Here is a 10151-nt window from a genome sequence, read left to right as displayed (position 1 = left end):
ACAGCGAGGGGCTTAAGGACTCCGCCTACAGAGAGCTTAACAGTTCTTAGGCAAAAACAAGAAACTTACATTTTCAAATACACAATTACACTGCGCCAAATAGAGAACATCCTTTTGGCAAAAGACTGGTACGATCGTTCGTGTAAAAGCATTAAGTCTGGCCTTCCGCTGGCCTCTCCCGGCCGAAGTGTCCTGGGCACACCAGGAGAAAGCCCTCTTCTCTCACACCCAGTATTAGGAAGCCCTCTTGTAGGGCAAAGAGATCCCCAGGACAGCCCTGCCTGTCTTGGCTCGCGGGGTAAGGATTGTTTCCGAGGACTTGGGAGTGAGAGGGGACCCGCCCGGCCTTACCCGTGGCGGGCTGCCGTGCGGCTCTCGGAGGGCGGGTCCGGCCCGTCGAGGGCGGAGACTAGGGCGGGGCTCCGCCCAAGAACCGCCTCAGCCCCACGGCCTAGTCCCGCGCGCGCTTCCTCCAGACACCCTCCCCCCGCCCCACGTCCGCCCTTTCGGATTGAGGGCGGGAGACTGCAGCTAAGCAGGTCAACTGGGCCGGGATCCTGGGCCGCCCAGAAGGGACTGCCTCCGCCCAGGAAGCCCCACCCAGCGGGAGCCCGGACGTCGGGCTCCCTAAGAACCCACGCGCGATCAGTTGAGGGCGCGTGCGGCGTGACGCGACCCGCAGCGCGTCCCGTGACGCCATCGCGCCCGCTTTTGAAAGTTGGCGCCCGGGGCCGCCTCCCATGCTGCCCTGCGCCAACCCCTCCCCTCACCTTTCCTCCCCCGCCCTTCACTCGTCGCCCGGCCGGCCCCCCCACCCGTCCCTTCCCTTATCAGCACCCGCGGCCCCGGCAGCGCCGACGCAGGCGCACTGCACCGCGCCGCCGCCATTTTGTGTCCGAGCCTGTGGAGCGATTAAACCGTGCGCGGAGCTGCTTCTTTGGCGGCAGCGGCGGCGGCGGAAGCCGGTGCGGGTGCGCGGAGCTGGCTGGGGACGCCGGGTGGCCGGAGCGGTGGAGCGGCGGCGGAGCGAGCGCTGCGGGGGGTGTGGCGCGGAGGTAAGGGGGCCCCGGGTGGAGGAGGTTTCGCGGGCCGCCTCTAGGTGTCACGATGGGGCCGCTCCGGTCGGCGCTGGCTGCAGCCCGGCGCCAGCGCCGCCGCCGGGGGGTGTTTGTCTCCCTCTACCGTCCCTGCTGCGGCGCGGCCGCCGCCATTGCCCGTCCCCGCCGCGGCCGGGCCGGGCCCCCCTCCCCCCCCCCCAACCCGCCCGCTAGGCCTCCCTCCTACGGCGCGCTAGGCCTCCGGCGGTGGCAGCTACAGAGGCCCGCGCGCTGGCGACTCCATTTTCCTTCCTTTGTCTCTGCCCTCGAGGCCGGCTCTTGGCCCGGCCGCGGCCCGCCCTCTGCCCTCCACCCCTCCCGCGGCGGGTGGCCTCAGCCGAGAGGCGATGTCTATGCCCCGTTTTCCGCGACCCTCTCGCTCAAGGGTCCAGACACAGCCACCGCGCGCGCAGTCGAGTCTCCGTGCGGTATGGGTGTCAGGTCCTTGCCGACGCCTCTCCGGCTGCCCATCCTCCAGCCTGCCCGGTCCCCGGAACCTACCCGGCGGCCTGGCGAGCGTCTCCCGCCGCCCGGCTGCTCCGCGGTCGCTCCCAGTCCGCGCGTCGCCGCCGCTGGTCTCCGTCTCCACCGAGTGGCGCAGGCGGCGCTGCTGCGGCTGCGAGTAGAGGGACCCCAGAGCTGCCGAGAGCTCCCTCTGCAAGGCTGGCTGAGCTGCTCGCGCCTCTACGCCGCCTGAGCGGGCGGGGGGACGCGCGCTCGCCGCCCCCGCCGGGCCCCACTGCGCCCCCAAACTAGCGCCGGGCTCTTTGCGTGATCCGACCGATGCGGTCCCGCACGCCGGGCGAAAAGGACACAAGTTCCCCAACAAGTAGTTTTTTTCTCGAGCTAGGGTCGGATTCTCGTTGCATTGATAGCAGCCTGACTTCATGCACTAAGAGATCGCAAAGGGATCAAGACTTAATTTAATTCTGATCTCAGTGACGTGACAAATTCCTGAATTCGGGATTATGGGTTGGCTAAATTGATTGAGGCAACTCTTTGAGTTTCTGTCTCGCTTTGAAACTTCCTGACGATGACTTACTACTGTACTTAGTACCTGATGCTTCAGGGCTAGGCGAAGGCAGTTCTGTCGCGGGATTGTGCAACCCGATCTAAAGCGCCAGTAGGGCAGAATGAATTTGTTCTTGACTCCACTGGTAATTTGCCCATATGCTGAAATATGAGGGTTGGTGTTGTAATTGAATCCTGGGTCACTAGTTGCAGTTGGTTTATAAATATCTACGCCTAATGTAACTACTCTAGTAGCTGACTTCCTGTAGCTTTGAGTTCAGCAGTAAGTAAACATTCGCATATGAAGCGTCTTCCTGCTTGCTTTGAGTTTAGATCAACTATAAAAGTTAAAATTCCAGGTTCCCCTTAGGCAGTAAAAGAAGTTAAACAGGGCATGTATGTTAAATTCACTATGTCTTTAAGCCCTCTTGCATCATTAAAAAGCTTCCTGTTGAATTGCCAGGTTTCTCCCCTCCCCCAATATGCTAGCTAGTACCTTAATACAATATCATGCAGCAGTTGCTTTGGAGAGAGGAAAGAAAGTCTTGATTAACTGACGGGCAGGGAGTGGGGAAGGAGAGCAGGGAGGCTATGTTAAATTCATAAGAACATTAAAATAGCCTGGTGCTAAGCGAAATTGACCGATCTACTGTGTGTAATCTCTGTAGAATTTTGCGGCAACTGCCTCCATAGGGGAATCTTTTCAACATTACTTTTTTGAACCCTATAAAATGTTCCTTCTCCCTCTCCAAAATAAGATTGCACTAAGTAACTATATGCAGCAGTGTTGATGGAGGGTCAGTCTTGAGAATAGAACCACACTTAATTGCCTAATACATTAGTCCATTTGTGTAGTTTTTGGCATTCTAGTAATTTTCGGTTTTGCTTTCCTTTTGAAACTGTGGATGGCAGGTGGCATGTTTTACTTAAAATAAGCTCCACACGGGATAAATCCAGCAGGTCTGTGATTGAGTCAGCAGGAAAGCTTGTTTTCCCAGGTTAGCATTGTGCTCCATAGACCATATTTTGCTTCTTGATTTCAGTTGCGCTATATAGAGTCACCAGCTTCTTGGTTTTACACATCATTTATTTTGTTCTAAAGGTATAGCTCTTGTCCACAGGGTTGCTATCCTTTGAGATTTCCTATATGCCAGGATTCATACTTTGTTGTTTATTTGATTTTGTGCTGTTTTTTTTTTTTTTTCCCCCATGCCATGAGGCATGCAAGGATCTTAGTTATATCTTTTAACCCATGTCCCCTGCAGTGGGAGTGAGGAGTCTTAACCGTTGGACTGCTGGAAGTCTCCTTTGTTTTTATTGGAAAACGAAGTCTACAGAGAGAATAAATTGAGGACCTAAGATTACCCAAAGAAACGTATTGCTAGTATGGGAAAGATTACAATAGGAATGCTTACCTGCATAGGAAAATACTGCTTATTTAAGAGGAGCTGTAAAAGTTATCCTTAATATGCATTAAAGTCCTAAGAGCTTTAGGATTTTGCTTTAAAGAACATACAAAAATCAGGGCACCCACCAAGGACTTCTGAGTGGCTTGGGGAGTTCCTTACGAGTGGCAGAAGCCACCTGTGGCTGACTAGGGTTCTGAGAAATCCTGTGGCAGAGCTTTTCGGAGTGGTGCCTGCTGGCAGAATGTATCTCGGGAGACTGGTTTTTTGCTTGAGGGATGCTACTGGCATCAAATCCACTCCACATTATTTACTTTATAGGCTCTATGTCATTTTTTAAAACCAGATACCTAGCTGACCATCTATCTAACTTATTTATCTATCTTGGTTTCAGATGACTAGAAATGCTTTTGCAAAAAATTAGGTCCCTCTTCAAACAAGTAAGATTTATCATGATTTAATGCATTGAGAAAGAACATACAGGTTTAGAAAGAATAGTAATACATAACATTGAGGTACATGGTTCACAAATGTGTGAATTAGGCACACCGTATTTATTGTTTTAAACGTCCCCAAGCTTTCTCTAGTTGCTGTGTTCAGCTCTTCCCTGGCTGTACCTTTGCATTTTCTCAGTGTTTAGTATTTAAATGCAAAGATGTGGCTATTGAATATAGACTGCTAATATATACCCCAAGAATAATGGGTTTTTTCCTCAGTTGATCTTATTTTTAGTCACCCTTCCAATTTTTAGGGGCATAAAATTTCATACCTTTTGAGGCACCTTGGTGACAATATATGAATCCAATATAAAAGTGTTTCTTGGATTAAATACACTAATTATCTACTTATGTTGTTATAAATTGCCTTTTTTTTTTTTCAGCAGCGAAGACTTCTTTAGCTTCATCTGATAAAGTATCATAATAGTTTTATGAGATGAATTCCTCTTAATTGTACCTCATATGCCAGTTTCTTTGGAAATGGTTAAATTTAGGTCTTTGATTTAAGAGTAATGTCCATCCCCGCCCCTGCCATGGAGTTAAGTACCACTCTACCATTGCCTGAAGCTTGACAGTCCATTTATTTGTATTTTAGAGACAGAATTGTTAAGTAGCAATTTGACTTTAAAAAAGTATTTTGTTATTTGTCTAAGAAAAGGTATTTCATTGCTGTGCTTTTAGGACTGTTGAAGGTCAGTGAAAGCTCCCTCCATAGTTATCTTATTACACTAAAAAATATAGTCTTGAGGTTTAAACTAACAATCAGTAAAACCACTACTTTAATAATAGTAATGTGACAGTTTAGCAAGTATACTGTTTTTTCCCAATTTTATCTGTCTTCCTCTTGCTTTCATTTTGCTTTTCATACTATGTCTGCATTTGTGTGTATTTGGTGTCCATAAAATGATGTGTGCTTCTGTTTCAGAATGATTACAGACCTGGGTCCAAAGAACAAGATGCAGTAGCGGACAGATTGCTGACCAGAGGCTTGAGAGCTGAGTTCTGTTTTCCCTGCTCAAACTGACTTTGCAGCCACGGAGAGGTAAATGCTATTTCCACTTCTTGGTCTTACATATAGGAGTAATAAAACCTTTCTGGGGTTGGAGGATTTGCTGGATCATTCTTAAGTATAGGAGATATAGGACAGTGGATAATTGAGAGCATTTAAGCTTTATATTCAAGGAATACTCCATTTGAAACTCTCTTTGCACTGCCATACACTAGCTGGCTGACACTGGGTAGATTACTTAACCTTTCTACTCCTACAGTTGTTATTTGTGAGAATAACACCAGTTAATGAGGTTATTATCAGAGTTATGCAAATTTGTATAAAGCATTAAGTACCATTCTGAGTATGTACGTAGGAAGACCCCAGGATGCTCAGAGGTTAAAGCATCTGCCTCCAATGCGGGAGACCCAGGTTTGATCCCTGGGTCGGGAAGATCCCCTGGAGAAGGAAATGGTAACCCATTCCAGTATTCTTGCCTGGAAAATCCCATGGACGGAGAAGCCTGGTAGGCTGTAGTCCATGGGGTCGCAAAGAGTCGGACACGACTGAGCGACTTCACCCACTCATTCTGTAGAAACCCTTGAACTATAGATTTTGACTCTTGACAAATGACCTCAAAAGTCCATGGCCTGTGGCAGTGTGTAGTTTTGGTGAGGAACAGATGGAATCCTGTGCTTGAAGAAGCTGATATCCTAGGTAAAAATTGTCTCACTAAATTTGAGTTAACCTAGCTAATGACCCATGTTTATATTGTAGTGTTACAGTCCTTATAAATAATTTTTTTGGGAAACATTTGCAAGGGTCACTTATAATTTACTTTACCATTTCTGCTGTTAAATATAATGAACAGTACAGGATACTTGAAACAGGCTTCTCATAAATGTCAGTGTCTACTAGACTTGGGATCTCATTAACAATAAAGAAGGGTTCTGGGTGTGAAAAATCTCTCTTCTCAGGCTACTGGGAAGAAGATCTTTTTAATCCCTAGAAAATGTGAAAATAGTTTAATTGCATTTGTGTAATGGTGAAAAGAGTGTAGAGGTGAGAATTACAAATGCCGAGATTAGATAAGCTTATATGAATGAATCATCTAAGTGACTACTAAGTTTTTTCTTACAAGCTATGCTTGGAGCACACAGAGAGGAGGAAGGAAACAGGAGTGAAAGCTGTTCTTCTAATCAGTTTTCTGTATGGGCAGCTTGGTACCTCGTAGATGGGATGGACAAGCTCTATGTGCTAGTGTTCTATTGCTCCAGAAATAACTTGTGTCCTGCACGTTCTTTAGTGTTGACAGGTAGTGCATACTAATGAGCTGCTTGAAAAGAGAAACAATACTGAAATGAAAAGCTATACAGAAAACTAGCCTTAAGAGTTTGGGGAATGGGGTTATAAGAACATTTTGATCACTTTTAAGTATTGTGGCTAGTTTAATTATTTAGATCCCTGGTTCTCAAACTGGGATATGAATACCCTTAGGGTACAAAGTGGTATGATTCCGGGGTACTTGAAGCCACAAGATAAACATGACTCATCTTCTTGGAGCTTCAGTTGTGCTCACTGAGGGGGCGGTGAGTTAAGTAATTTAACAGGTAAGTAATTATAAATACTTTTACATTAAAACAAATATATATTTTAAGAGAAGAAGGTGAACTCTTTGACTATCTAAGATAACAAACAAATGGGGCATGAGTGCCTGGAGCAGGAAACCCTGTTTGTAGTGAAAACATTGGAGAAGCAGTACTTTTGAGCTATGTAACAGCGTTACCATCCAGCTCCTTACTTTGTCCCCTGTAGCATCTACTGTAGAATATAGAAGTTAAACTGTATTAAATGGAGCTTGTTTGCTTGTATGCACATTCCTATATGTGCCCAGCATGCCCAACAGTTTTGTGCATTCTGGTTGACAATTCTAGATGGCTGGACCAGGTCATGAAGACCATTCCAATGATACAAGAATTACGATTTAAAAGAAAAGCAGCAATGAGCAAAATCAGGTCTGAAACCATAAATTTTATAAAACAATTTTGAAAATATATTAACTCCAACATAGTCATTTTTACTGATTTTTACTGATTTTTGGCCCTCCCCCAGGTTACTTAGAGTCATAATAAAAATGGCTAAATTCTAAGCTGTGGACATTATGACTCCTAATTATTCAAAAGCATCTATTCTTAACAGTTTTGTGTGTTTTACAGTTTCTAAGTATTGTTACTGGTATTGTTCTTAATGTAAATGGCACTTAAAAATTATATTTTCTCTATTGATGATGCCTGCTCTTTGAATATAGGTTTTATATTTGAACTTGAATGGTTCTACATATACTGAAGTGTGACTTTCTCTGCAATGATATAAATTGGATCAACCCAGATATTTAGATGTGTCTAAATATCTGTAGTGTTTATTTATTGAACACTCGTAATGTGCTTATTCCATTCTTTGAACACTTATACCTTTCTGCTTTGTGCCAGGCATGTATTAGGTACTGGGGATTTCAAGAAGAATAAGAAAAAGATCCCTTTCCTGAGGAGCTTAAGTAGAATATAGGGCAAGAGATCTATAAATGTGTTGTTGGTGCTGGGATAAAAGTGTGTTCAGTGTGCAGGGAGGGATGGTCAGTTACAGAAGTTAATGAAAGATGTTAGGATAGGCTTTCTGCAGGAGAGACCTTGATCTAAGTGTATCAGGAAATACAAAAGAAGCATAAAATTAGATTTTAATCTTACTAGGGTACCAAGGCTTAACCAGCATGCAGCTTAATAGCTGTATGGCCTTGGGCAAGTTCATTAAGGGTGAATTCTTTGTCCCTTCCTTTCCCTATTTGTAAAATGACTTATCTACTTTATTGGAGGCTTTTGACAGTTAAATGAAGGGGGAAATATATACAGTTGACCCTTGAACAATGTGAGCTTGAACTGCTGGGTCCACTTATATGTGGATTTTTTTCCCATAGTAAATAACTGCAACTACAAATAACTACAGTTGACTGAATCCACTGATGAGGGAACGGTATATATGGAGGGGTAACTATAGATTATATTGAATTTTAAACTGTGTGGAGGGTCAGTACACTGAAACCCCCATTCATTGAGTCAGCTGTATATTTGTAACTAACTATAATGTGCTACACAGAGGTAAAGCAGGGATCTTTAGACTTTAGCAGTAGTTGGTCATTGTATATATTTTACATTAAATTGACTACTGATGACTACCAGACAAGAGAAGACTCTTGAGAGTCCCTTGGACTGCAAGGAGATCCAACCAGTCCATCCTAAAGGAGATCAGTCCTGGGTGTTCACTGGACTGATGTTGAAGCTGAAACTCCAATACTTTGGCCACCTGATGCGAAGAGCTGACTCATTTGAAAAGACACTGATACTGGGAGGAGAAGGGGACGACAGAGGGATGAGATGGTTGGATGGCATCACCGACTCAATGGACATGAGTTTGGGTAAACTCCGGGAGTTGGTGAAGGACATGGAGGCCTGGCCTGCTGTGGTTCATGGGGTTGCAAAGGGTTGGACACGACTGAACGACTAAACTGAACTGAACCACTTACGTGGGACTTATCAAAAAATTAATTAGAAAATAAATAGAGCAGTAGACAAATGGATAAATAAACAGGACCAAATTCCATGTTGGGAGTGATGTTTGACAAAGGCTGAAAAAAGCTGATTGGAAAGATTATTAACTAGCAAAGTGCTTATGAGAAGTTTGGGTGGTTTTTGAGTTGTGTTTTGTCTTAATATAGTACATGGTGAGGGGAAGAGTAGGCAGGGATGTAATGCAATGTGATAAGTATAGTTAACACTGCTGTATGTTACATATGAAACCTAAAGAGTATGAATGTTTGCTAAACTTCTCTGGGAAATCCATATATCATGAAATATTATATGTAAGTCAAATCTTACGCTTTATACCTCAAACTTACATAGTGCTATATAAGAAGGAAATGGCAACCCACTCCTGTGTTCTTGCCTAGGAAGTCCCATGAACAGAGGATCCTGGTGGGCTACAGTCCATAGGGTTGCTAAAGAGTCGGACACAACTTAGCAACTAAACAACAACAAACAGCAGATACACCAATTATATCTAAATAAAACTGGGAGGAAAAAATTACGGAAAATAAATTGTTATGGAGGAAAAGTAAAGAAAAACCCAGACAGTAATAACCTGTAGACTATAGGTTATATTATATATGTGTGTGTGTGTATATATATACATATATATATACAATATAACCTGGTACATAGCAAGAGCTCAATAAGTAATTGTTTGGATGAATGAATGCCCAGGGTAAAAGACTGAAATGGATAGGCATCAAAACACTGGTCAAAACAAACTGCAAAATAAACTGGTAGTGTGAGGGTGGTTAGGTTTGGTTTTCTGTAGTTTTATCACAGTTATTTTATAATGCAAATAGGTTTTTTTTTTCCCCCTCAGAGTTAACCAAAATTTGGGAGTAGCAGCATTCAATAATAGGGAAATTAATTAAATTATGATACACCTCCTCTGTATCTGCAGATTCAAGTAGCTGCAATAAAGCATGACCGCTGTCTTGTGCCATTGTACATACGGGACTTGAGCATCCACAGACCTGGGTATCTGGCCAGAGACTGGGGTGGGGATGGTGTGCTGGAACCAATTCCCTGTGGATACCCAGGGACAACTGTAATAGAATGTCATGCAACTGTTTTATTATGTATAGAAATATATTGAAATGGAGAGGGATTTGAGACACTACATAAAGCAAATTGTCAAATAGTGTGCACAGTGCAACAACAATGCACAGTGTGATCTCATGTAAGAGTAAATATGTGTATAAATTGGGAGGAGAATATGGATATAAACCAGCATGTTTATGTAAAACGTATAAGTTTATATATTCTTACTTATCAGAATTTTTTTATCTGTATTTCATAATCTTTAAAGGGAAAAAGGAATAGGAAAGTAGCACTGAAGCTTTCTGATAAATATAATGAAGTAATAAAAAGTAGTTTTTGCCTAGTAAAGGTAGGCTCCAGAGCCTTGCTGTAACAGTTGCAGAAGTGCAGGCAGGAGTGGGGCGCTGGCAGCCATGTATCTGTCCAAGTTTTAGAGTGAATTGAGGTTGCAGTGGCAGTTCTTAAAATTT

At 44.2% G+C, this 10151-nt stretch overlaps 1 protein-coding gene across 6 annotated transcripts in view; it reads left to right on the top strand.

Moving 5' to 3' along the window:
• The first annotated feature begins 823 nt into the window (after positions 1-823).
• Positions 824-10151, top strand: part of CTCF (CCCTC-binding factor) — a 45688-nt gene continuing 36360 nt past the window's right edge. For 2 of the 6 annotated variants that reach the window (XM_027516255.1, XM_027516256.1), the window contains exons 1-3: positions 966-1055; positions 4937-5053; positions 6497-6609. The gene's annotated coding sequence lies outside the window, so the exon portion shown is untranslated. Of the gene's footprint in view, positions 1056-2328; positions 3107-4936; positions 5054-6496; positions 6610-10151 lie in introns of those variants that run through there. The other 4 variants (XM_027516250.1, XM_027516252.1, XM_027516251.1 and 1 more) reach the window with 4 other exon arrangements.

This window comes from Bos indicus x Bos taurus, chromosome 18 (assembly GCF_003369695.1).
Source record: "Bos indicus x Bos taurus breed Angus x Brahman F1 hybrid chromosome 18, Bos_hybrid_MaternalHap_v2.0, whole genome shotgun sequence".
Classification (NCBI taxonomy): domain Eukaryota; kingdom Metazoa; phylum Chordata; class Mammalia; order Artiodactyla; family Bovidae; genus Bos; species Bos indicus x Bos taurus.
Note: the sequence above shows the minus strand (reverse complement) of the source record. Positions and strands in the feature narration are given on the sequence as shown.